Source organism: Bactrocera dorsalis, chromosome 3 (assembly GCF_023373825.1).
Source record: "Bactrocera dorsalis isolate Fly_Bdor chromosome 3, ASM2337382v1, whole genome shotgun sequence".
Lineage (NCBI taxonomy): Eukaryota > Metazoa > Arthropoda > Insecta > Diptera > Tephritidae > Bactrocera > Bactrocera dorsalis.
Window position 1 is genome coordinate 37,845,805 of NC_064305.1, and position 27,990 is coordinate 37,873,794.

At 35.7% G+C, this 27,990-nt stretch overlaps 1 pseudogene; it reads left to right on the top strand.

Annotated features, from left to right (window-relative positions):
• The first annotated feature begins 5,688 nt into the window (after positions 1-5,688).
• LOC125777573 (uncharacterized) overlaps positions 5,689-27,990 on the top strand; it is a 38,582-nt pseudogene continuing 16,280 nt past the window's right edge.

A 27,990-nucleotide genomic window follows, 5' to 3' on the forward strand; every position in this document is an offset into this window, starting at 1 on the left:
AAACTCTGGCAACCCTGCACAAAACACACTTTTGTTATTTTACTTCTGTATTTTATTCCGTGCAAATTTTTCTAATAATACAAACTTACACCCACCAGGGAGTTGTCACTTTACTGTTTTGTGAAAATTGGATTGGAGTTAATAAACTTTTACCCTCATGAACTTGACATATTAAAATTGTTCTTTAAATTACTAAAAATTTCAAAGATGATCTATATAAATTCCTTATCAAAAAAACAAAAACGTAAAGATGCAACGCAATCCATTTTAAAAAGTATGCTGGTGAAGTTCTTGCGCACTTTCGCACCTCGCAAGGGGTAACCAACGGTCAACACCCATAAAAGTATCCATTTTACGCAAGAAAAAAATCCCTGTTGAACAAGTTTTAACAACAAAAATGCCAAAATTTATGCAAACATTTCCAAAACTGCAAAAAAATCTTACGTGGTCGTCATTCACCTGTTGTAATGGTTGGGTAGCAAGCCTTCTATAAAGGTTTAAAACTGAAAGGCAAAAGTGTACCAACAGATTATTTTATAAAGGTGGTAAGGCAGCCTTCGATGGAGAGCAGTGGATCTTTTAGCAAGATTCTGCTTCTAGCAGTCTCTAAAAGGAATATTGCTGGTTTCATAGCTGTAAATGATTGGCAGTCCAGAAGTAGAGATTTGAAATCACTGAACTATAGTTCATGGTAAAAGTAGTAAAATAGGTTAAAATAGTATTAGTCGCAATAACTTTGTCATCTAAATGATATTTGTACTCAACCTATCGAATTTAAATAGCAAGTCTGTTTGAAGTCACTACGGCCTCCAACTTTTCAATGGCATTTTACAGTACGATTTGTTCTCTGCTTCAAAATAGGCCTCAGCTTCGGTGATTTCCTCTTCATTTGATGGTTCTTCCTTCTTCAAGGTGAACAATAAAATTATGCAAGACCATTCCAAAATACAAGTGCCATCACCTTGTCAGCCAACTGGTATGCTTTTCCACGTTCTGGAGCAGGTTCATCGTGTGTAGTCCACTCGGCTGACTATGGATTTGATTTCGGAGTGAAATTATGGAGACATGTTTCATTTATTGTCCCATATCGACGCAAAAATTCAAATATGATTAAAGAACTGCAAACACTTCTTAGAATCGGCAATTTTGTTGTTTTTGTTGGATTGTTAGCTTGCGCGGCACCCACTTTCAATAAAGCTTTCGCAAACCCAAATGTTTGTTCACTAAAACACCTGTAGGGAACACCTTTTCAAGCTGTTTCAATTGCTGCAACCGCCGAAAACATTGTTCAATGGATTAATATGTTCACCGGCAGCTTAATGGCATTTAAATACGTTGCTATATCATTGTGGCACGCAATACCCGTACATATTTACTAGCACAGTTCTACACATATGTAGCCAAATAAAACAAATACTGGTGTGTGAAGGTATAATGAGCCCTATCGGGTATATGTATTTTTATCTGTATTTAAGTCAGTGTGAGTCTTTGTATTTGTTTCAAAGTATTAATGTGAGCACACACATATATACAAGCTTACAGTTACAGTAAAGGTATGACAGTAAGCGCGTTGAGGTGTGCTTATAGTTTATTTGGATTTTTGACATATTTATAGCAGCTACTTGGTGTGACTCTACACCTGCAAACTGATATGCGTATGTATTTTCGGAGCTTCAGCTTACAACTTAAAGTTCTGTAGCTCAAACGATATATACAAACCAACACTCACACAAGCATTGCCATGAAAAACTTTACAACGCTCCCGGCATGATTTTTGACCGTTAACTCGGAGTATACAAAATAATTGAATCGCAAAGTTACCAAAAGTTTAACAGATTTTTGAATAGGCCTTAAATGGATTTGAATTTAATGGTGGAGGCTTTTTGTCTACTTTTTCCTTATGTAGAATTTACGTGCTCTAATGGTTTGGCATGTGCCCACAGTCATATACTTACACATTTAGTATAGAAATAATTTATTACTTTAATTCGGGATACGATCTTTAGACCAATATACATGAATTTTTATATTAAAATTAATTTAAATATAGAGCTATGAGACATTTTAGGTTTAATTTTGATTGTTAAAATATCTTCAATTGAAGTAGTAAATAAAATCGAAAATTGCGTTTTGTTTACGAACTGTAATAAACTATGTGAAAAACACATTCGGATCAAACATACCAAAGTTTATAGAAGAATTAGTATAACTCTTATTTCCATTATTTTATAATTGATGTCTACAATGTTATCACTAATTTTACAAAAGATAAATTGGCTAATTTGTGGAACCTAGCGCAGGTGATAAGCATGAAATGTGTTGCATACATTTAGGCGATTTAGCTATGTTACCCATAAAACCTTTACACTGTGTTATGAACCTAGCTTGACAATGACTAGAGCAAAATAATGCAAAATTGTTTTACAGTAGTGCACAGTAGGTTGAAGGGCAGCAGTGAGGTAGAAAAATAATCATTGAAAATTCGGAACAGAAATCAGTAGAGCTACGCACCAAGCGTTGTAAATCCACAAAAAATAATTTGAAATTGAATAATGAGAAGACCTACAAAAAGGTTTCGATGCGTGAAAAAATCAAATGAAGTGTATCCAACGGACACATTTGCACGAACTGGTAAATACCATATATGGTAGACAGGTAATGTAGTTTTGTGAGATTTCTTCTTTGTGATATGTAAATACTTATGTATATTAGCGGTATTGATGAAATGTGTGTTATGAAGGTTGAATGAGCTCAGTTTAGTAGCGGTCAGAAGTAAAATATATTGTAAGTTCTTAAAATCTAACAGATTCGCTAAATGTTTTCCGCAATTTCATAAATACGTTTTTCAACTTAAAATATCTTTAAACAGGCTTATAACGCCAATCAACAGACAAACAAACCATTAAAAAACAATGTCAGGAAAAATTATGTTATATTCAAGTTGCATCCGAAGTAAACATTTTATAAAATCAGTTTGTGATGACACCTAAAACCTCACTTCAGTATAATACATAAAACCTCACTTCAGTAAAATAAATCGACTTCCAGCGAGTACTGTACAAGCCTTAAAGTGCACTGCCAAGAGTGCTTTTTGAATAGGCTGCGTAAAAGCATGACGAATAAACCACCAGTTGGGCCTTAACGTAGTATGTACTTGATCACCAAACCAGTATATAGCCAACTGTTGCCGCTAATACCTCTAAGTAGAGCCAATATTTCATGAGTGCCTAGAGGTGCACTTTACACAACGTGTTAACATTTCTTAGATCTAAAAAATTCCTTAGCATCAAGCAGAATGAATGCATAATTCTACTCTGTATACTTTTTTTTTGTTAATATTCAGGTATTTTAACCGTACATTACAGTTGGGCGTTCGTAGGTTCTCAATAACACAACATCCAAATAGTAAATTTTGCCATGGTTGAGTGTACAAAAAGGGCTGGTCAAAGTGTCATCCGAACCGAGCCGAAGACCATCTCCACTAAACTCTTGGGTCCTGACTTTAGACCAATGCAAGAAAAACAACGTGTAAATAAAGCAGTTCGAAGGAGGATCATAGCCAAGATCGGTCAACAAGAGACATTCCATCCACGCCAAGAGCAAGGGTTTGGATTCCGGCTACACCATCACAGTCAGACCAGATAATAGAGCTCATTAAAGCCAATCCAAATTTATGTATTTATATATACAAATACCCCAGCGGCTTTAAAATCATCATCAAAACAAACTAAATATCTTGCTCTTGAAGTGGATCTGACATCGAATTTTACTAAAAGCCTGGAATGGGTTCTAGAGCAGCCACCACCCTTCAATCAGACTTTGATAAAAAGAGAATATAATATGTACATATTTAATCGGTAGAAACCATCTTTAAACAGGAAAACAAGTAATCGGGGCCGCACAGATTATTAAAATTCAAAAGGAATGGCATAAGAAATATAGTAGGAGATCTAACAGGTAACTGTCTGCTGTCAGATATGTAAAGAGGTAGAAGCACGTTCTACGCAAATCCAAGGTGTTGTATAGGAGAAGAATCGAAACTATTCGAAGAGGGTTTTGATGAAATTCATCAGGAGTACAAGGTGGTTAAAAGTGGGCATGGAAAAATAAGGTATTTTGGGTCCCGGCGGTTTTACAATGGGCATTCTAAAGACCTAGGTGTGTCGTTAGCATACATACCTATGGTAGGTACCTAACATGCACGAAATCTTAAAGCCTTGCTAAGTCGCAATAGAAAGAGATAGGAGAAGAGCGAGTGAGAAAGATGCAGTTGAAAAGAAATATTAAAAAGATAGATTATATGTTCCGAATAACCAAATGATTTCACTCATCATTATCAACAATTTTTCATCAGTAAACTTCCATAGCAAAATATCAGGTTATTTAGTCTTCTTTTAGGCTTGTGTGTATGTACTTATATTATAATAATATATTCGTATCAGCTTACCATGTGTCTAATGAATTTAATAGGTCTCACGTTTAATCAGTCAATTTTTATCTACCAGATAAACACAAACGAGAATCCCTGGAAGTGGATAAGAGTTATTTTACTTAAAGTAAGACGAAGAAGCACTTTGACTAACAGTTATGTGTCACAAACGCATATACCTTAACTCAAAATTGTATTCTCAGTAGTATGCGATCTCTCCAAAATTATCATTGAATATTATTTCAATAGCAATAAGTGATTATTGAACATAATCAATCAGTTAACGGTGCCGGTTATCAATTCAAATTGAAATTCACAATAGTGACATCAATTTAAAAATTCAACTTAGCCAAATTGTGCCTTTTAAACTTCCTTAAAACTCAAATTTGGTTAACGACATCCTTTCAAAATAATGCTCCTAGCCAAGTTCCATAAAGTGTGCTCCAAAGTAAAAAACAAAAACTGTCAGCATTACAATCAACTAGTGACTTACATAACTTGCACTCCAAAATAGGACTTATGAGTACTTATTTTTTATTCAGATGAGCAGTAAAAACGCTGTATACATTGAAACCTAAAACTATCACAAAACTGCTACGAGCAGACAAAGTACTTAAGGAAGAACTCATGCAACATACGATGCATTTTAACCAACTCACTGCGAAAGAGATATGCAACAGTAGGAAAGCGACGATGAGGAGCAACGAAAACTGACACCAAACAAGAAGACATGACGAAAAAACATTCCATACATTTAAACAGCACAACCGAACACCAGGCGTGCCCTTGAGCACGAACATTAAGAAGATTGGTGAGAAGCAGAAGTAGCGGATCTCTCAAGGAGGCGAGTGGAAAGCCAATGCTTGCGTGTGTAATCGGGAAGATTGTGTCGGGGTGAACGAAAAAAAACCTGGTAACAGCTAAAAACCCTTGTATGCATAGGACCTAACCGTTTCCAGCTCTCGTTGCTCCACCAACAATCACTCACACATGTCGAACAAATCAAACAAGTGTAAAGCGAGAAAAAATTGCAGCCGTTAAGCACTCATTTGAGGCAGTCTAAGTTGGCAAACAGGCACGCACACACAGACGTATACGAAACACACACATATACATTTACATGTTTGGCAACATATTAGCGGCCTTTACACGGTCACACATGCTCGCGAACATGGCTTGATTTACAAGTGTGACGTTTTCGTTCACACGGTCATGCATGTGTGTGAACTTCATTTTCGTTCAGCTTTTAACGAGTAAACATGGCACGCGCATTAGTGGCAGCTCTTCTGATAGAAGAAATTTTAGAAATGGAGGAAGAGGAAGAAATTGCAAAAAGTGGCAAGAAAAAACGTGTTTGGGTGCAAGATTGGTGTAAGAAAAGACCAACACGCTCGCATACAAATTTGTTAAAAGAACTGGAAATATCTTGTCCAAAGCATTACAAATGAATGAAATGAAATGAATTAATTTTACATTTTAAATTGTCCAAGCTAGCGTTACCATCAATTTCTTTTAATTTTGATAGAAGCACTTCATAATCTGCATTCTTTTTGTTTTTGTAGCACTCGCTTTTTATTTGCCACAGTTCTGGAAAACTTCGGTAGAGTTCAAAGAACTCTTTCCAAAATTGCGCGTTGATGCGCGACACCATTCCTGCACACTGTCTTTTTTCCTACTGAAAAAATACACTGCGTGCATCATGCAGCCCTTCACACGATCACACTTGTGTGACACACCAGCAAAAAAATTAAACAAGTTTAAAAACTTTGAACATGCGTGACAAGCATGTCTTTTCCTCTTTACACGGTACAACTTGGTGTGATGTCACACATGTTGTCACACATATGTGACCGTGTAAAGGCAGCTATTGAAGGAAGCGGCATATCGCACATATAGGCACTACAGGAACCACAAATGTGCACACTCACCCATTTGTACACTCCTTTGACTCTCTCTTTTTCTCACCTCTCTGTTCACTCGTCAGCCACAGCACGCGAAAGTGAGCGATGCCTGCTTCGCGTGTAATTTATGTGGGTGCGCATAGTGTATTAGAGTTCAAGTTCAACAAACTTAACAACTGCAGCGACTACAGCAAAAATCGCAGCAAAACCAACAGTAAGGGTGCCTGCAGAGTGAAGGCTTGAAGCCAAGCCGAGCGCATTTTCCCATTTACGCAACACGCGAATTTCTGCTCGGCTCGGCTTTAAGCGCCCACTCTGCGCGCACCCTAATAACAAAATTATTTGAAGTTTTCACTAACTCAGTGCTTTTTATAACATACATACACACACATCTGCATGTATATAATCTGGCAAATACAAACATACATTTATCTTATTCAATGTGTTAGTACGTTTGTGATTGCATACTTTTGCATGCTACTATGTAATGGAAACGCATTCAGCTGCTGTTACTTCATACACTCTCCTACCACTATTTATACTATTACAACAACTACCACCATTTAACTGCCATTTAATAGCACTCGATCTGGATGAATGTCAACAGCAAGTGTTTAAATATGTCGTTTGGTAATAGAATTAGATGTGGGAGGCTGGTTGGTTGGGAGAAACGTACACATTTTTTTATACGTTTCATAATTGAAGAGTTTTAGCTTTAAAAATCTAAGAACCATTCGATGATAATGTAGGTAACGGAGATCCAATAATGCATTGTAAAGGGAATGATATTTAAATACCAGAAGATATCTCTTTAGATGTTAACAATAGACGCCCCATTGATAATGATGAAATTCCAGCAGCATGATTTTTATTAAAAATATAGGATATACTAAAGTCGTAATTATTTCACAGAAAATATAAGATTTGATTTCGGTTAGGTTCTTCTGCTGTAGTTTTATACCTTTTCTAAAGTAGTCTCTTCAGTTAAAGCCTTGGCAATTAAAATTCCGTAGAGGGCCCATACGAGTAAGAGACTTTATTAGTTGAGTAGTAAGATTCATGTTAACTTAAATTAAAAAGAATATGAAAATCATGTTATCGTCTATCACTAGCCACCCTTATTCAATTTTAAATAGAGAACTATTCCTATTTCCAGAACAGAAATTGGCCTCCATGGAAAACTGCAAATATTTATCATTAAGGAAAGAAGTATTGATAATTTAAAATTGTTTCAATTTATTATTTATATACTTTATAGGGTCTTCGCCATGGTAAACTTTTGCATAATCTATGAGAAAGCTTGATTATTGGTCTTTCCTACAATTAGAACAGCAAACTCTCTAAGTCAAATTCGTAGTCTCAAACAGAACTTCATAACTCACCTATAAGATGTGAATTTGAAGATAGATTTTTTGAAGTGTCTAGAACTGTAAATTTATAACGGAAAACAATTATTTACTCCCAATCATAAAGAACTATTTACTATGTGTATAGTTAAAAAAGAAGGACTTCATTTATATGTATATGCCAACTTAGTATTATCAAATCTCAAGAGAAATAGTCAGAGTTTAATAAGTGTACCAGTCAGCTCCAGAAACAGAAGAACTCCAATTTTTACAGTTGAGCTGATGAACTGATGAGAGACTACCACATAGCTAAATAATAATTTTTTAAAAGAGGAAAAGCAAAGTAATAATTAGTTCTCTAGACTATACATTTAAAATAAAATTTTTTTGGAAAAACGGTAAAAGCGAAAAGACGAAATCACATTTTAAAAAAACAAGCCATATTCTGACAAGTTGGAAGAAATGTGCTACAGTTTATATTTGAAGGATTTACAACTGAGCTTAAAGAAATCACGGACACACTTCTGACTTATTATCTATTCAATTTCCAAAATATTTTCATCCAAGAAAAATCCGTTTTAATACAACAGCAAAACTTCCACCCACTAAAATACCACAATTTGATAACTTATCACCATGATAGCAGCAACAATAAAAAAAAAATGAATCTCTCAAAAATAAACAGACTTCTCTATTTGAAAGCACCGAACACTTCACAAATGCTGGAATTAAAGGCTAAAATATGGAAAACAGTCAAAAGTATTGGCTTCAACCTTGTCATGTCAAGTAAAAGACACCGTTGCATATTGATCAGGAGCGACACATACTTACACATATACATATATGTAAGTTATAAAACACCCGCATAAATATTAAGATATTACAATGATCAAAAATAACTGACAGACCACACACCGGATATGAAGGGAGCCATCGCCCTCGTAACACTCAAATACACGCACACTTGCACACAAGTGTATGCTCACATGTTTGTTGCTGGTGAAACTAATGGAGATTATCAACATTCAACTACGAATCTATAGTTGTGCTTAATATGCAAATTCTTGTTTGTGTATGTGTGAATTGAGGGTTTGGATTAAAATGGTGTGTCATGAGATGTATGTGGCATAGTAGATATAAAATGGAAACAGTGTTAGCATTGGGGTGCCATCTTTAACAAGAAGTGACAGCCTTGACATGTCACTTCCCAAAGAAAGCACGCAAGAATATAATAGTATTAGGAAGATGGGTGGGAGAAAATGGCAAATATTATAAGAGCGAGTAATGAGAAGAGTATAAACACAATATGGTTGATGATATTGCAGTTTTAAGATAGTTAGGAATTTCTTCCCTGAGATTAATGGATTAGTGAATCCAAAAAATAGCCAATTAAAATAATTACATTTTAACATACTTTAAAATTTGTATGCTGTGTAAATTTTCTTCCAGTTTGAAAGCACTTGAACTTTAGGAATAATTTTATATTTCTATACTCTTGCAACCAGTTGCTAAAGAGTATTATACTTATGTTCACCTAACGGTTGTATGCATCACACAAAACTAAACGAGATAGGTATAGGGTTATATATATATATATTAGGGCGGGTCGATTTAAAAATCGCTCATTGCTCTATGAAAATCGTATTCTAGGGATCAAAATAAGAAACTTTGCCAAAGGAACCATACCTCTAAAACGAATTTTGATGTCCCCCAATTTGGGTCGAACTTTTGGGTAGGGGCAAATTTTGAAAAATCCCACTTTGACCCATTTAGAGTGCTCCAATCGTGTCCAAATGTATGACCGACCCCCACTAACTTTGGACGGCCGATCCACCCTTGCCAGTGGCACACCCCCTGGAACTCCCCTGGGGGTTCGCCATACAATCAATTCAAAAAATCACCATTTTTGGCCTTTATATGAAAAAATCAGCTAAATGGCTATGTTTTTCTTTGTTTTTATTTATTTATCTTCTTCTTCTTATAAATAAAAATGAAACCGTTTTCGTTGTCACGACATCACGCGTGAATGGCTGAACCGATTTGGCTGATCTTTTTTTTGTTGTATTTGTTATTATCAGGAGAAGGTTCTTATGTAAGAAAAAATTACGAAAGTTGCCGGAAAACCCCTAAACCCCTTTTCTTTTCTTTTTCCTATACAAACGTTTTATTTTGTATATACAAACATACATACATACATACATAACTCAAGAACGGCTTAACCGATTTGGCTGAAAATTGGTGGAGAGGTAGCTTAGAACCAGGCTAAGGACATAGGATACCTTTTAGCTCTTTATGTCAAAGTTTAATACAACTCATAAATACAAAAATTATATTTCAAATAAGCAATTGTTCAAAATTCATGTTTGTAGGCATATTTGAATATTTCATTTCTTCAAAAAAAAAAAACAAAGCAAAAACAATAAAAAAAAAACCTCACATCTATATATATTGTTACGATTTTACTGCTTGCTAGTAAAAATGATTGTTTGTTAGTAACGCTAACGCTCGAGAACGGCGGAACCAATCTTCATGAAATCAGAAGTTGTTCGCTGTGGATCTGGAAAGGCTTAGATATAAAAAAACCATATACTTTTCCTAAGGAATAGTCCAAAAATTGGAAATTTCCAAAAAGTGACTTTTCATACAATTCTTTTTTGTTTTGTTTTTCAAAAGTTTGATTTGTAAATTATTTGAATCGTTCAATTTCGGTCGCTTGCTTTTTTTTGCGGCTATTTAAAAGAAAAATTATTGAAAATTATTCAGTGAAAACTTTATGTGTGTTTCAAACGAAGTGATCAATTACAGATTGAAATTTGTTACGAAGCAACGAAGACATCGCGCTAATATCGTTCGGCGTTCTTTTTGCCATCAACGTATGGCAGCCCAAGACATATGAACTACATGAGACTCCCAGGATGCGATGACATACAGTGGTGGTCAAAACATTTGCAACTAAAATCAAATATTTGTTTTTACCATTTTTTTGTTGCTAAAGTAATTTTTGTGTTCTTTGTTTTTCTCTTTTTCTGAGCTTTTTTTGTATTTGTTTAATATGTACTGTTAGAATTGTTATTTTTAACCTATAACAAAAACAAAGCAATATTCCAGTGGAAAATATGAAATGCAAGTATTCAATACATTTGCAACTGATAATTGCTGTATTTTTATTTTATTTTGCTACTTAACGAAAAGCAAGTTATAACGGTAATCGCATTCTACATAATTATTGGAACTTCATGCGTTTTTATTTTACTAAGAGTTTGCATTCAGTCTTTCGCGTTTCTAGAATTAACAAATTTTTCCGTGTTTTGTGATCATTCTAATATTTTCGGTTGAAAATGGGAGGCAATAAATACAGTTCGGACTTTAAAGCAAAAATAAAAGAAGATTTTAGAAATGGACTTTCGCAAAAAGAAATATCGTTAAAATATTTCATACATAAATCAACGATTTGCCGTATTATTCGGACCGAGAACATCCACACAGTTCATAGAGGAGGTAGGCCTCGTGCTACAACCGTAAGAGAAGACCGGCAAATAAAAAATTTCTTTACAAAATACCCCAAAGCAGTTCCAAGAGAAGCTTAATCCGAAGTTCAACTCGACATCAGCCTCTCCACTATCAAAAGAAGGGCTTTGGAGTTTGGTTTGCGTAGTTACAGATGTACGAAAAAGCTATTTGTGTCTGCAAAAAATAGAAAAGAGAGGTTGAGATTTGCTCGATCACACTTAAATTGGACTAAGCAGAAATGGAACTCAATTTTATGGTCAGATGAATCCAAATTCAACCCCCGAGGCTCAGACAGCAAAGCTCATATTCGGCGTCCGCGAGGTGAAAAATATAACCCAAGGTACACAACTGCTACAGTAAAACACGGAGGGGGTAATATTATGGTGTGGGGGTGCTTTTCCGGTAATTTTATTGGTCCTATTCATCATATAACTGACACGATGACAGCTGTAAATTATAGGGACATTTTAGCTAATGTCATGCTGCCGTCTGCCGATTTTGAAATTCCACTTGTGTGGACTTTCCAACACGATAACGACCCTAACACACGTCTAGGCTCGTAAAATCATGGTTAGAGGAAAATCATATAAAAACTATGGTATGGCCGGCACAGTCTCCCGATCTCAACCCGATTGAGAATATGTGGATGATGGTTAAACGCAAAATAGGCAATGAAATATTCCGGATGAAATACACCTGAGGACAAGCCAATTCTCAATTCAGCTCGATGAGTCAACTTTACCAACTAATGAAGCATTGTTGTTGTCTTACGTGAGGTTTATTAAAGATGAGAAAATTTGTGAAGAACTATTATTTGCTAGAAATTTAGAAACCGATACAAAAGGCGAAACCATATTCAATATATTGGAAAAGTTTTGCAATGAGAAAGAGATTCCTTTAAAAAATATTATTTCAGTTGCTACGGTTTGTTGGCGTTCCGGCTATGATAAGGTGCCATAAAAGCTTAATAGCGCACCTAAAAAATAAAATTCCAGATGTCCTTGGTGTACATTGCGTTATTCATAGACAACATTTAGTTGCTAGAAACTTAAGTGAAAAACTATTTCAATCACTGCAATATGTAATGAAAGCAGTCAATAAAATCCGCAACAGCTCTTTGAATGATAGATTATTTCATCAGCTTTGTGTTACTAATGACGAGGATTTCAATCGTTTGTTGTTTCATACTGAAGTTCGTTGGCTATCAAGAGGCAATTGTCTGACTCGATTCTACAACCTGTTTGACTCTGTTATAGAGTTCTTGGAAACTAAAGATACAGAATTTCAAGACAAGCTCATAACATTAAAGAATGATATAGCTTACATGACAGACCTGTATAAATTGTTCAACGGCATGAATCTCCAACTGCAAGGCGATAAACTAAATTTAATTAAAACAAAAAACGTCGTTGCTGCTCTCGCAGACAAACTGCTTCTACACAAAAAGAATCTGGGCAGACGTGATTTTCACAATTTTCCGAATTTATCAGTATCATGCAGTAACGTCGAATTGTTTGCCTACTGCCAACATTTGGAAAACCTCCACATTGACTTCACCGAACGATACCAGGACATTTTGAACTTGGAAATACCAGACTGGGTGTTGGATCCGTTTTCAAATGTCAACACAGCAATGCCACCTCAGCTGGAAGAAGAACTTATAGAATTGACAACAAACGAGGAAATAAAAATCAAGTTCAAAAATGGTTACCAAGAATTTTGGCTACAAAAACCGATCTCGCAATTGTACCCTGGATTGTGGTCAATCGTTCAACGATTCTTGATAGCATTCCCATCGTCATATTTGTGTGAACGTGGATTTAGTGCTGTGACAACACTGCTTACTAAAAATAGAAATCGTTTGCTTGTTTTCGAACGTGGCGACTTGCGACCGTTCTTGAGTAAATTGGAACCTGATATTAACAAACTTATTAAACAGCATCAGATTCATCCTTCACATTAGTTTTTATATATGGATCGATCATTTTAGTTTTATTTTTAATAAAAGATTCTCTGTTTTAATATTATAAAGTTGTGTTTCAGTAATCATTCTTATTGGCAGGTGGAGCCCGTAAGAGTTAACTTGAGTCCTAAGGGCCGTTGTATGTTACCTACTGCGCTCAGGTTTCAAGTTGCTGGTTATAGTGAAGGTTTCGTTTAGAATTCTCCGTTAATATACATATATAGGTCACAATAATACATTTGAAGTTATTGTGGTTTTTAAATTGGTGAAAAAAGGGGGGCGCTAAAAAAATATTTATTCTCAAAGTGGGCGGTAGACAAAATAAGTTTGGGAACCACTGGTCTGGTAGCTTCAATGCCTAGAAGATGTGCTGAAGTTATTAAAAATAATGGCTATTCAACTAAATATTGAAAAAATAAAAAAAATATTTTTAGAATACTTAAAAGTTGCAAATGTTTTGAACACATGAATTTTGACTTTGGTTTATTTAATGCCTTCTTACCGTTATAATCAAATGAATTAATTTTTCAGTTTTTATGATTATTTGTATAAACAAAACCTCCAATAAAAAAATATATATAGATAAAGGATTACTTTATCAAAAGTTAAAAAAAAATGTATTTAACCCTCCATTACTAACCTTAGGGTCGAATCGACCCAGACACGCAAACTTTTTAAATTAACAAAAAATAAAGAATATTTTTTAACGCAAGATATATGTGTAATCTAAATTTCTACATATTTAAACGTTTATAAACAATAAGAATAAGAATCATGTAAAATATTATGCATAAAAAATTGTTTTAAAAAATACCCTGGGTCGATTAGATTACATAATTGAAAGATTTTTACATTAGTCATTCCAATTTTTCTTTTTAACATTTTACTTTCATATTTCAGGTTTCAATTGCACTTTATTTGAAGTCAATATCTTTAAAACTTATCATTTTATGCGGAATCTAGCTGGATAACTTTTTTTTCACTTTTTTAGCTATGTTGCAATGAATACAAACTTAATTTCAATTTAAGTATATAAACTAATTTTTTAACACATCATTTTATAAATTTAACAATAAAATACTACAATATACTAAAAGACGTATACGTTTTAGCAATTTATAAGTTTAAACGATTTTAAAAGATAATACAAATGAGGGTCGATAAGACCCATGGTTAGTAACCATGCGACATGATTTGAGGTTAGTAATGCAGGGTTAAATAAAATAGTCATTCTGGTTGCAAATGTTTTGACCAGCACAGTATGTGTGGAATTATGGATCGCTGTCATTCAGCAAGCAATCATCACGACAATACAGCAAGACTTTTCAAACAACAGCTACGATGTTTGATGGACTTTATCTTGAAGCAATGTATGTACGAGGGCTGTCCGATAAATAACCGACCTCAACGTGAAGCTAGCGGCACATCTGAAAAAAAAGTTTCTACTTCAAATTGTGCATATTATAATAGCTACTCGCCAAAATTTCAGAAATTTATCTTGCGCAATTATCTGTTGACAGTCATTTTTGTGAGTCTATTTCGGTGATTTCCCCAAAATGGAAAAAATTGAATATCGAGCTGTAATTAAATTTTTATTTTTGAAAGGCAATACGCCTTCACAAATCAAAGATGAGTTGGACTCTGTGTATGGTGACTCTGCACCATCGTTTACCACCGTAAAATTTTGGGCAGCTGAATTTAAACGTGGTCGCAGGAGCTTGGAAGATGATGAACGTCCTGGGCGTCGAAAAACTGTAACCACTAACGATAACATCGCTAAAGTTCATCAATTGGTACTAGACGACCGCCGGATTAAAGTTAGAGAAATAGCTGAGATTATGAAGATGTCAAAAGAAACTGTTTGTCACATATTAAACCAAGATTTGGGCATGAGAAAGCTGTCCGCGCGTTGGGTGCCGCGTTTGCTTACGCTAGACCACAAACGTGCGCGCATGAACATTTCCAGCGCTCTGTTGGCTCAGTTTAGAGGCAATAAGACCGAGTTTTGGCGCCGATTGATAACTGTAGACGAAACTTGGATTCATCATTATACGGCCGAAACAAAAAACCAATCTAAACAGTGGATTGAAAAGGGGCAACCAGCCCCAAAAAAACCTAAAGCTGTGTATTCGGCTGGGAAGGTGATGGCGAGTGTTTTTTGGGACAGCCATGGAATTATTTTTATCGACTATCTTGAAATAGGAAAAACTATAACAGGAGCATACTACGCATCATTATTGGACAAGCTAAAGGAAGAAATTTCGAAAAATCGGCCACATTTGCAAAAAAAGAAAGTCTTGTTCCACCAAGACAACGCACCATCTCGCACCTCAACAGTCGCCATGGCGAAAATCCACGAATTGCGGTTCGAACTGCTTGACCATCCACCTTATTCACCGGATCTAGCACCAAGCGACTTTCTTTTGTTTCCTCAACCTAAAACTGCGCTCGGCGGCCAGAGATTTTCGTCAAATGAGGAGGCAATCTCTTTCGTGAACTCGTATTTTGCAGACAAAGACGCCAAGTACTATTTGGAAGGGTTGCAGAGATGGGAGCATCGCTGGGAGAAGTGTGTGAAGTTACAAGGAGACTATGTAGAAAAAAAAAAAAAAATTGAAAAAGTCGCGTGCATCATGGTTAGGTCGATTATTTATCGGACAGCCCTCGTATATACAAGTATGGTGCAGTCAGATGCTGGATGTACTCTCTTGAGTTGCAAAAAAGAGGTTTGCCGCACGCACACATTCTTCTTTGAATGGTGGATGGTGGTTACACCAGATCAAATTGACGAAATCAGTTCTGCGGAAATTCCTGATGCAGAGAAAGATCCAGTATTATACGAAGTGATGAAAACCAATATGGTTCATGGACCTTGCGGACACCACAATCCCACTTCGGTTTGTATGTGTAACAATAAATGCACGAAACACTATCCACGTGCTTTTCTTTCCGAAACGCAAACTGGAAATGATGGATATCCACTCTATCGTCGTAACTCATCAGACGACAATGGCAGGACATTTACCATTCAACTTAGAGTAGTGAATATGGAAGTCGACAACATATGGATCGTACCATATTCGCCAGTATTATCTAATTCACATTCAAAACTCATGCCAATGTTTGATATTGTAGTTTGGTGAATTAAACTTTTCCGACTATTGTGCGTTTCGCAGTTCATTTGGAGAATGGCTAAAGAGTGTTTTTCAACCCAGAGAATACAGTACAGCCAGCGGAAACACTTCCAACAACAAAATTGACATTGACGAGTTTTTTCTCAACTTGCGTCAGTGATTCGTTTGTGAGAACATTGCTCTATTTGGAAATGCCTTGATATTATGCATGGAATGCATCGCCGAAGAAATAGGTACGCACAAAGCAAGGCCAACCAATAGATTGACCTACAGGTGTGTTCTCAACTAATTGCTTAGGACGAATTTACATAATCCACCCGAAAAACTGCGATTGCTAATACCTTCGGTTGCTATTAATAAATGTACGTCGTTCAGTTTGATTTGAGTCATTGCGCACACTTTTCGCTATGGTCATTTCGACATATCAGCCTTCAAATCCGCGTCAATTATGAAACACGAACAAAAGTATATTGCCGAAGACATTTTACATCCTATTCGTTAAGGATTGGAAAAAGGCAAATTTCAGTTCCAGTGGTTTGATATCAATTCCACCTCCCTTTTGTCAATTAACTTAGCGAAATATGAACTCGTCGCGAATGTTTATGCCGAATTGGCCAAATTATCGTAACTAGGATTGCATGGGTGCGCGCCAATTATACGTGGCGTTTTCCCGAGTTGGAAAACCATCTTCTCTGTACATTTACGCACCGGAATAGAAACTAAAAAATGTTGCTTATCAAACTGCGTTACATTGAAAAAAATTTAGAAAAATCGAAAATAAATGATTTTTAACACAACGTAAATTCAACTTTTTTTCATTTCAAAACACATAATTTTACGCAATACAACGCATGCGTTGTCACGGCATCACGCGTGAATGGCTGAACCGATTTGACTGATTTTTTTTTGTAGTTTTCTAATACTCTGTACAAGGTTCTTATGGAAAAAAATATTAAGAAAATCTTTCAGAAAGATTGAAAAATATACATTTCATCTACATCTACATCTATATAAATAAAAATGAAAACGAATCGCCAAAATGTATGTACGCTCATAACTTTCATACGGCTGAACCAAATTTGACAATCCGGGAAACCCCTAAAAACAGCCCTTTTCTTTTTCTCATACAAACGAATGAATGTGTGTTCGTTAGTAACGCTAAGAGAACGGCTTAACCAATATTCATGAAATTTTCAAGAGAATGTTCTGTGTGAATCGGGGAAGGTTTAGAAATAAAAGAACCTGTATGCTTTTCGTGAGGAAAAGTCGGAACATTGGATTATTCCAAAAAGTTAATTTTTTCCATAAACATTTTTTTCCAATTTTTTTTTGTTTTGTTTTTCAATTATTTGAATCGTTCAAATTTGTCGTTTGCTTCAAAAATGTTTGAAAATTATTCAGAGTGTGTTGCACACAAAGTGATCAATTACAGATTGAAATTTGTTACGATGCCAAGAAGAGGTCGCGCTAATATCGGTCGGCGTTCTTTTTGACATCAACATACATTAGCAGCCCAAGGCACATGACCGAATACTCCCAGGATCGCGGTCAATCAGCAAGCGATCGTCACGATGTCACAGCAAGACTTTTCAAGCAACAGCTTCGATGGACTTTATCTTAAAGCAACGTACATATATATGGTGCTGTAAGATGCTAGATGTACTCAGTTGAGTGGCAAGAGACAGATTTTTCGCACGCACACATTCTTCTTCGGATTGTGGATGGTGGTTACACCAGATCAAATTGATGAAATCGCTCAATCATGCGGAAATTCCTGATGCAAAGATAGATCCAGTATTATACGAAGTGATAAAAACCAATAAGGTTCATGCACCTTGCGGACACCATCCCATTTCGTTTTGTATGTCTCACAATAAATGCACGAAACAGTATCCACGTTCTTTTCTTTCGGAAACACAAACTAGAAATAATGGATATCCACTCGATCGGCGTTGCTCACCAGACGACAACGGCAGAACATTCAGCATCCAATTTAGAGAGAGTAATCTTACGAACTACGAGGGACACTTCAGAATTTCCCACAATAGTGATATGGATGAATAAACCCAAGGTTTTACGCCCAAACATGAACGAAACCAACAACAAAACAACAACAACAACTACTACTACAACAACAACCATGACGACAGGAATCCTATTACGGAATCCGATGAGGACGAATTGCTTGCCTCCAGCCAGGAGACGAGTAAGAGTACTACCGGTCGTACCAACCAAAGTACACCGGTAGATACAGCAGAGCAAACATCAGCTATAAGGGAGGAGGCGTCCACCTCCAAGGCTGCCATGAGCACCAACCAAAGTGCACTGGCGGCTAAAGGAGAGTGCAAAAAGAAGCGCAAGAAATCCCAGAATGAGCTGAGGAAAAACCGGTACCAGAGGACGGTCTTCATACTAGGGAAGATATCCAAAGACCAGGCAGCCGGCACCCCAGTTGATGAGGCTGAAACAAAGCGCCTCAAATCTATCGTAGAGGAATATGAAAGCTACCTAACTAACATTACAAAATGCGTCATAACTAAACAATTATGGCCAACATATGACAGGAAAAGAACCAACGACTTATTAAATAGGTCAAGAAAAAGTATTTACAGAATAACTGCTACCACAACGGGGCACTGGCCATTTGGGGAACATGCGTCCAAAATGGGTATGCCCTACAACGACATCTGCCGTGGCTGCGGAGTAGCAGGGAACAAGGAAACAATCTTCCACTTTCTCTGCGAATGCCCAGCTCTAGCACAGATCCGACACAAAGCACTCGGAATCCACCAAGCACCAAACCTTGAATGGATTTCCACCAAAAGCATATCGGACATAAATAGTTTCATCGAAACCTCAAAATGGTTTGAGAGGGAAGGTGAAACGTAATAGCAGACACAGGAGGTTTCTACGAATAGTGTATCAAAATGGCACATCAGTGCTAATTGAGCCCGATAGGGCTGCACTCCTATCTACCTACCTAGAAGAGTGAATATCGAAGTTGACAACACATGGATCCTACTATATTCACCATTATTGTCTAATTCACATTCTAAACTCATATCAATGTTGAGTATTGCAGTTTGGTGTAATCGATAAAATACGTTTGTAAATAGGTCACCAAAAGAAGCAACATTGCGGTTATTGGTCTTGAACGATACGGTCGATACGTGAACTGCAATAAAGCGCTTTATAGGATATTTACTTTTGCAATTCATGAACGTTTTCTGACTGTTGTGCGTCCCGCAGTTAATTTGGAGAATGGGCAAAGAGTGTATTTTAACCAACAAAAAAACCTAACAAAATTAACATTGACGAGTTTTTTCTCAACTTTCGTCAGTGATCCGTTTGCGAGAACATTGCTCTATTCGGAAATGCCTTGATATTATATATGGAATGCATAGTCGAAGTAATGGTTTCACAAAAAGCAAGGCCAACCAGTAGGTGAACATCCTGGTGTGTTCTCAACGAATGCCTTGGGATCAATTTAGACAATCCAACCGAAAAACGACGATTGTTAATACCTTCGGTGTCTATTGATAAATATACGTGGTTTAATTTCATTGAGTCATTGCGTAGTGTGAGTGGTACGGTGCGTGCATGTTTTGGAGAAGTAAGCCAGCAATTACAATTGCTGGAACATGTTAATCACTGGAATGCAAATGAAATTCACACACTTTTCGCGATAATCATTTCGACATATCAGCCTCCAAATCTGCGTTAATTATGGGATACGAACAAAAATGACATTGCAGAAGACATTTTACTTCGTCTTCGCTAAAAATTGGAAATTGTACAATTTCGGTTGATACTTCCGGTGGTTCGATATCAATTCCATCTTCCCTTTATCAATTCACGAAAGATGAACTCATCACGAATGTTTATCCGAACATTGGCCAAATTATCGTAACTACGATTCCTTAAGTGCACGTGCAATGATAGCTGCCAAAAATACCGATGTTGATGACTTAAACTGGAAGATTCAAAGTTAAATTCCGGGAGACTTGCGCTCATATAAATCGATCGATCGTCTTGACAATGAAGACGACGCCGTGAATTATCCAGTGGAATTTTTAAATTCTTTGGAGAGGCTTGGTATGCCACCGCATCATTTGCGTCTCAAAGAAGGATCCGTCGTTATTATGTTTCCCAATCTTCATGCGCCGAAAATGTGTAATGGAACCCGACTGATTGTGACGCACCTATCAAATACAAGGGAGAGAATGCTTGATCCTACGAATTCCTTTGAGTTCTAACAATTTGCCATTTCAGTTCAAACGTATTCCGTTTCCAGTGAAAATTGAATTTGAGATGACAGTCAACAGGACCTAAAGATAGTCGCATAGTGTGAGGCATAAATTTGGAAATGCTATGTTTTTTACATAGCCGTAGCGTGCTCACGAGTTGGAAAACCATCTTTTCTGTACACCTGAACAGAAACCGAAAAATGTTGTTTATAAAGAAAGCTGCGTTACATTGAAAAAAAAGAAATGAAATGATAAATTTAACTTTCTTTTCATTTCAAACTATATAATTTCACGCAGGACAACGGCTGCGGGGTCAGCTAGTTTAAAAATAAAATAGTGTTTTAAGGAAAATTGATATCAGTTTCCTTTTATTTCGCAGAAATTTCCATTTCCTTTCTTGATACTTCATCTTATGTACAGCGGCCAAAAAAAGTATTCGACATGTTCTGTCGCGAATAATAATGCATACAAAAAATATTATCAACAAAAACAAAAAACTTTTGAATGATTTGGTACAAATATGATTTCATCTTCTATTATGGAATTTATTGTAACTATGAAAACAAACTAAATCAGAAAGTTAACGGTATTAATATTCAAAAGCAAATAAGTAAGCAAAATAAGTATTCGACATTTAAAAAAATACAATGAAAACGTAATAATAATGGAAAATTAATATTTTGTTGTTTTTCCTCTGCGACGAATAACTTCCCTCAAACGTCTTGGCATCGATTTCACCAAATTCGTGGTTACCTCTGTGTCGATTTTAAGCCATTCCTCTTTGAGGACCTTCTCCATTTGATTTTTGTTGGTAAAGTGACGCTTTCATAATCGTTTCTCCAAAATGCTCCACAAGTGCTCAATAGGGTTGAGATCCGGACTTTGAGCAGGCGTTTTAATAACTTTAGGACAATTGTGCAGCAACCAAAGTCTTGTATTGTGAGCTGAACGTTTCGGATCATTATCCTGGTAATACTGATAATCTTCTTCAATTCCCAATTTCACAGCACTAGGACGTAAATTTTCTTTTAAAATATTTATGTAGTATATGTGGTCCATAGTTCCATTAATGGTCACAATTTTTCCCACTCCTGAAGCCGCCATACACCCCCAAACCATTATACTACCGCCGCCATGTTTTACGGTAGAAACCATATTTCGTTCTTCCAGCTCCGTATTTCGCTTTTTGTATATTTTTTCTCTGCCGTCACATCCAAAGAGATTAAATTTGCTCTCATCTGCAAAAATTACGTTAAACCAAAACTCTTCAGGCATATTTACAAATTTTCTGGCAAATTCTAACCTCTGCAGCCGATTCTTTCTGGAGATATAAAGCTTCTTCCGTGCGGTTCTAGCGTTAAATCCGTTATGTTTTAAATAATTTCTTATGGCTTGGGGTGTAACATCTACGCCTACGTAACTCCTAGTAATTTTTGCTAGTTTCTATGCATTAATTTTGGGGTTTTTCTTAACTTCGCGAACCAACCATCGCTCCGCTGTTTCAGTCATTTTCTTTGGTCGACCCGATCTTGGTTTATTATGAACCGATTTGCTTTCTTTAAATTTTTTTATTATATAATGAACACCTGTTCTGGGCCTATTTATTATAGATGATATGTGATTTTCGGAAAATCCGTTTTCAAAGTGAGTAATAATTAAATTTTTAATTTCAACTAACAACTCTGCTCGTTTACGCCCCATTTTGCCAAAAGTTTAAATAAAACTGCGTTCATTGTACACACAAATAGTCAATATATTTCAATTCCGAAAATTTGCTGTTCCACATAACGGTACTTTCGCGTTTTCCTATTAAAAATTCAGCAAAGCCATCTGTGTCGAATACTTATTTTGCTTTCTTAATTGCTTTTAAATATTAATACCGTTAATTATACTCTCGCAACAAAGTTTGTTGAGAGTATTATAATTTCCACAATAGAAGCTGTTTGTAAGTCCTAAATCATTCAAAAGTTGTTTGTTTTATATATACCAAAGTGATCAGGATGACGAGTAGAGTTGAAATCCGGATGTCTGTCCGTCCGTCCGTCTGTCCGTCCGTCCGTCTGTGGCAAGCTGTAACTATGAGTAAAAATTAGTAGTAGACGGTCTTTGTTCTGCTAAGCTATACATTTCTTAACCATTTAGTTTCTTTACTAATTTACGCTTTGTTCTCTTTATAAAGACCAAATTCTCTGCCAATAAGTCAAATGTTGGGTAATCAAATTATTCGCAGAAACATTAAATATTCCTCCCTACAATTCTAGACACCGCAAACCTTAGCTATATTATGCGCTCTTTCAACGTTCCATTTCCATTTCATCTCATTTCCTGATATCTAATTTACACTTTTAATCAACCACAACTCTACAGGGTGATTTTTCTTTAAGAGCTTCCATATACAGTTCAAAAATGGAAGAAATCGGAAAATCAACCACGCCATCTCCCATACAAAGGTTATGTTGAAAATCACTAAAAGTGCGTTAACCGACTAACAAAAAACGTCAGAAACACAAAATTTTTACGGAAGAATTGGCAGAAGGAAGCTGCACCCAGGCTTTTTTTAAAAATTGAAAATGGGCGTGGCGTCGCCCACTTATGGACCAAAAACCATATCTCAGGAACTACTCTACCGATTTCAATGAATTTCGGTATATAATATTTTTTTAACACCCTGATGACATGTACGAAATATGGAGGAAATCGGTTCACAAACACGCCTTCTTCCAATATAACGCTATTTTGAATTCCATCTGATGTCTTCTCTGTATAATATATACATTAGGAACCAATGATGATAGCGTAATAAAACTTTACACAAATACGGTATTTGAGCTGAGGTATCACGTTTAAAAAAATATGTAAATGAGGGATAATGAAATCTCGATTATCACTTTGTCATGCGAGAGTATAAAATGTTCGGTGACACCCGAACTTAGCCCTTCCTTACTTGTTTTCTGATTAAGTTTGTTTTTGTAGTTACTATAATTTCCACAATAGAAGCTGAAATCACATTTGTACCAAATCATTCAAAAGTTGTTTGTTTTTGTTGACAATATTGTTTTTATGCATCATTATTCGGAGAAGTCGTTACATGTCGAATACTTCTTTTGATCGCCGTAGAATTAATTTCTCTTCAATGGAAAGTTAGTAGTAGACGGTCTTTGTTCTGCTAAGCTATACATTTCTTAACCATTTAGTCACTTTACTAATTTACTCTCTGTTCTCTTTATAAAGACCAAATTCTCTGCCAACAAGTCAAGTGTTGGGTAGTCGAATTATCCTCAGAAATATTAAATATCCCTCCCTACAATTCTACACACGACGAAACTCTGCCATATTATGCGCTCTTTCAACGTTCCATTTCCATTTCATCTCATTTCCTGATATCTAATTTACACTTTTAATCAACCACAAATAGTTATATGTTCGCAACGATGCGAACTCGACCCTGCTGGTCTTAATGAGCTCTCTTTATATGCTGCTTCTTCGTTCGTCTCATTGTTTGCGTTGCGTTATAAATTATTTATTCGGAACCTTTAGTGCTAATTTTAAACGATTTTCGCTCTTGCTTGCGTGCACCGCGAAGCAATTTCTCATCCCCTTACGGGACATCACGTCAGGATAGAATATAGCTTACTTACATAGCTTACTAGATATAGAATACTATCTAGTTTGCCATGTATCGTAAGCTAGAAGCTGTCACTTCAGCAGTTTGACAGCGCAGTTTTCATTTCTATGAAAATTTTGAAAAGGCAACATATCCCATTTGCACATATGCCGACGGCATTTACAATTTGGCAATACGAAATTTAGAAGAGCGAGTATTAAGACGGTTGTTTTATATTATAAAAATAAAGTACATGTTCAAAATAACATTTTTTCAAAAAAATTATATTTAGTTTAATATTGTTAATTTACAGAAAAATTATGCAAATTGGGTTGGGAATGAGCGAAGTCTTAAATTTAATAAAATTATACAAGCATAAATCAAAATATTATTGCGCATTTTAAATTTATTTTTTCAATTGGTATATAAATTTTATGCCACAATTATTATATAGTAGTCCAAAAATATGAATTCTTATTTTTCCCAGAAGTACATTTGTACATTTCTCCTTTTCTTATTATCTTATTTTTCCCAGAATAGTGTTTGTAAAAAATGTATTTCCTTTTTTTATTTTCCACATAAAAGATTTAAGCTACCTACCTCTCATTTACGTATATAAGTTAATCAAACACAAACGGTTGATTTAAAAAAATATATTTTCGGGAGCTATACTCCTTTATTCTTTCAAATCCAACTAAAAACTAAACTTTACATTTCATCATTCTTAATGCTAGCCCTAAATCTGTCGCTACTGCTACGTGACCAAAAGTGCTGATTCTGTGGTTCCCACCGTTTTGCTAGATTTGTGTTGCTGGCCGTCCGTTCCTATAGTCTGGAGTTACACGTGCCGCAACGTGAACGACTTTATTAGTTGGATGTATGTTGGATGCCTATGCATTAACATAATGAGGTGTTATGTTGCGCTAAAGAATGTTGGTGTAATAGTATGCGTGCCTTAACATTTGTTAATATGTGTCGTGCTAACAGGCCCCCCTCTGAGATTCAAACGTCCTCGTTTGGACCTTTAGGCTTATTGAAGATCTGGTTAAGTCCTTCGACTGCGGTTTCTGTTAGATCGATGGACCGTTTTTGTTTGTCCTCCTTGGGTGATAGAACGGATTTTGTTAAGTATATGATAATGATTAACAATATGACGGTTAAAATAATATTTGCGGTATATTCAAGTTGGTTTGCTGATTGTGTGAGGCTTATTTCTTTTGTATTATCGATATTTAGTTGCTTCAGCATATCTATCAGTATGTTTGATGTTGAGGGTGGTTGGAGTAGGGCAGGTAGGGGCTTATTTGTCGATCTTTGTGCATTGAAAAATATCTTCTCATTAATCTTGATTGTAGCGTTATGGTAGTGAATTATAAAAGTACCATTCAGGATCGTAAGGTCCTCGTTTATTATGATTTCTCCTTTAAAATTGTTTAGAAATAGTATTCCTGGTGACAATTCTTCGTAGTCTAAGATGTGTTGGCTGTTGGTCACTGTACAGTTTGACAAACGACTCCTTAGGAGATTACTTATGCAATAGTCATTACCTAAATTTAATAAGTTACTTCTTAAACATATTTGCAAGGAATTATATTGTTTACAATTGGTTTTTATTCCGAAAATATTCTTTTCACAGCTAAGAATTGAGTTAAAATTTATTTTATTGATCTTGTTATTCCTCTTCACTGCTCTAATATCTATTGTTTTGCAAATTTCTTTTTCTACTGTAGGTAAAATTATAATGTAAACTAGCTGACCCGGCGAACTTTGTACCGCCTAACAGTCAATGAATGTGGTGTTACAGATAAGCAGAACTTTATGATTTTCTGAAAGCAATACAATGAATACATATAATATTTATAAAGCTAAGTATAAAGTGAAATATTAAATCAAACTCATTTATAAAAAAAATATATATTTAATTATTTGCTAGCTATCCAAAACATTTGGATAAACAATATTTTTTGTTTTTCCATTTTGAGCCTGAATAAACAAACGGCTGGGGGTACCGACTCTGGAACAGGCAACATAAAGTTGGCCATGTGAAAAACATGATTCCTCCAAATTCACACCACAAACGTTAAGTGTTTGCCGTTATGCTTTGTTGATGGACATCGCAAATGATAAAAGCACAGGATATTGTAATCGTTTGGATTCAAATGGCATATCAGTTTTACCAGTTAAGATCGTAGCTTCATTCAAATTTGGCAATAAATTTTTCACTGCCAATCTGGTGCCATTACACAGTTTTGGTGGATTAATATTTCGCAATAATATAATCAAAGAACCCACTTTCAGATTCAAGCAATGCGGTGGCATACCAGTCGGTTCTAATGAATTTAAAAATTCAGTTGGATAATTCATTGCCTCATCTTGATTCATAGCACTGTCAATTGATTTACATGTCGTGACTACGCCTGGGAGTTTTGCTTGAATTTGAAAATTAATGGCATTGATATGAAGTTTCTTCGGTGCTAAAATGGCGCGTTCTCTCAACCAATCATGGTTTCTGTAATTCTGAAGAATATTTGGAAAAACAATTCATCTATTGATTTCGTAATTATACAAAAATTGCTCGGTATAGTGATCAATTCGTTGGTTCTGTCGATTTGTATTTTGCCATCACCAATTTGTAACAATAGTTTTGAAAACTCATGGGCAGCTGGATCATTTTGTAGGTGAATACGCATATTAATGTTCGGTGTCAATTTTTGTATATATCTCCAAAGAACTGATGACTTCAAACAGGCATTTATTTCATCAGCAGGAGTCGACCGAGGAATGACAGGCAATGTTTGTCGAAAATCCACTGACAGTAATATCAAAGCACCACCAAAAAGCTGTTGGTTACCACGTAAATCTTGCATTGTTCGATTAGATGCTTCTAGTAATTTTTTACTCGCCATTGTACACTCATCGTATAAAATAATTGACGTTAATCGCAGAACTTTTGCCATAGCAGAATTTCTTGAAGTATTGCAAGTTGGAGTTTCAATCATCTGTATATTCAATGGCAATTTTAATGCAGACTGTGCTGTCCGACCACCTTCTAATAATGTAGCAGCAATTCCCGAAGATGTAAGTTCCAATGCAACTTTCTGTTCCTATCGAATAGTGGCTAAAATCAGTGATATAACGAACGTTTTGCCTGTACCACCAGGTGCATCCAAGAAATATAACCCACCTGCATTATTGGAAATGGCTTGCATGATTGTGTCATAGACATGTTTTTGCTGAATATTCATTTCGGTTTTATTCGATTGTACAAATAAACGCAAATCATTAGAATTGAATTCCTGCTCACGTTGCAATTCACGATAAAACAGATCATGCATGTCACGATTTGGTGCGGTCATACCCAATTGTACTAATGTTTTATTTGCAATCCGTAGACACATATATGTATATCTTCAACTATTATCAAAGCTTCGTTGTACATTTACAAAGTTATCAACAAATCAGGATTTCTTGCATGATGACGCTTACGAATTAAAATATCTTCTGCAATATTATGTTTATATTTGTTCCATAATTCAAGTGGATTTGATGGCATACATGTTGATAATATAACGGCAAACAGCATTCGTATTTGTTAAGGATGAGCCGAAATAGATGCATCATGAAGTGTTGAATCCCAATGAGCATCATCCTCCAACGATTTTATGATGATAAGAGGGCATACGATCGAGAGCAATTTTGAACAATTGAACTAATGCGTTATGCTGATGGAAAAACCTTTGTAGCTCACAAATAATTTCTCGTCTTGTATTCAAAGCAATTGCACAACGTTGATCCAATTCACGATTTTCATCACCAATAAAATAAATTTGCAAAAATTGATAATCAGCGTCGGGGT